The sequence below is a fragment of the Sorex araneus genome, chromosome 1, assembly GCF_027595985.1.
Source record: "Sorex araneus isolate mSorAra2 chromosome 1, mSorAra2.pri, whole genome shotgun sequence".
NCBI lineage: Eukaryota > Metazoa > Chordata > Mammalia > Eulipotyphla > Soricidae > Sorex > Sorex araneus.
Genome location: NC_073302.1, coordinates 381,397,260 through 381,398,880, shown reverse-complemented (window position 1 = coordinate 381,398,880; position 1,621 = coordinate 381,397,260). Strand labels below are relative to the sequence as shown.

At 36.8% G+C, this 1,621-nt stretch overlaps 1 non-coding gene across 1 annotated transcript; it reads right to left on the bottom strand.

The window, feature by feature from the left end:
- Positions 1 to 590: 590 nt before the first annotated feature.
- Positions 591 to 697, bottom strand: LOC129401231 (U6 spliceosomal RNA). Its single transcript, XR_008628163.1, has one exon. It is a non-coding gene; the product is annotated as a U6 spliceosomal RNA (small nuclear RNA).
- Positions 698 to 1,621: the final 924 nt, after the last annotated feature.

The window sequence follows — 1,621 nt, the reverse complement described above, 5'->3', positions numbered from 1 at the left end:
TCTTGCTCCCTTATCAAAGATTAGATGGTCATACATTTGGGGTTGTGTGTAGGGATATTCCACCCTGTTCCATTGGTCTACGGCTCTGCCTTTGTTCCAGTACCATGCTGTTTTAATTGTTACTGCTTTGTAGTAAAGTTTGAGGTTGGGGATGGTGATGCCTCCCATCATCTTTTTCCCAAGAATTGTTTTAGCTATCCTTGGACGTTTGTTATTCCATATGAATTTTAGGATTGCTTGATCCATTTCTTTGAAGAATGTCATGGGTATATTTATAGGGATCGCATTGAATCTGTATAACGCTTTAGGGAGTATTGCCATTTTGACAACATTGATTCTCCCTATCCACGAGCAGGGTATATGTTTCCATTTCCTCATGTCCTCTTTAATTTCATGGAGTAGCGTTATGTAGTTTTCTTTGTAAAGGTCTTTTACTTCCTTGGTTAAGCTGATTCCGAGGTACCTGATTTTCTGGGGCACGATTGTGAATGGGATTGCTTTTTTCATGTCCCTTTCCTCTGCCTCATTGTTTGCATATATGAAGGCCATGGATTTTTGGGTATTGATTTTGTAGCCTGCAACTTTACTGTAAAAATATGGAACGCTTCACGAATTTGCGTGTCATCCTTGCGCAGGGGCCATGCTAATCTTCTCTGTATCGTTCCAATTTTAGTATATGTGCTGCCGAAGCGAGCACCTTAGTTTTATTTTCTGCTCTTCATATGGGAAACTCTTAGAAGTGTTAAAATGAGCTGAATAGGGTAGAAATAAAACAGAAAGCTTCTGGAAATGCTTATACTAGAGGCCTGAAGAAAACTTTAGGCAGCAAATTAACATAACTTATTTTGCATAATTTCCTTGATACAATTCATCAGCTATTATAAGAAATGTTAGTCATAAATAGGGGGCTGGAGAAATAGTACAGCGGGTAGGGCATTTGCCTTGCACGCGGCCAAACCAGGTTTGATTCCCAGCATCCCAGAAGGTCTCCTGAGCACTGCCATGAGTAATTACTAAGTGCAAAGTCAGTAGTAACCCCTGAGCCAAAAAACCCCCCCAAAAAAAACCATAAATAGTGAAGGATTAATTACTTTATGCAATATTTATTATCTTTATGTGGCCAAAAACAAAAACTATGCTGACAATATTTTTAAGTATTATAATGATAAATAGCACTTTATCTACTTATCCACTTGTCCACTTATCTGTGAAGTTTCATGTCAATGTATAATGCTATTGCCAATAGAGAACTAGAGTGAGTGATAGTTCAGTGGGTAGGATATTTGCCTTGAATGCTTCCACCCAGGTTTGATCCTTCGTGTTCCATATGTTCCCTTGAGCCCTCTGAAGTGATCCCTGAGTCAGGAGTAAGACCTAAGCACTGCTGAGTATGGACCCAAACCAAAATCAAACACATATACATACATATACAAATTGACAAGCATATATAAAAATTAGAGCAACAAACAACATTTACTAGTTTAATAAGCTATTTGATATAGTTTATTGTATTACTTATGAAAAAATCAAATTTCTGTGAAATTGAATCAATGGTATTTTAATGAATACTTATGTTTAAAATAATTTTAGTTTAGGGATAAAGAGATAATACAGTAGATAA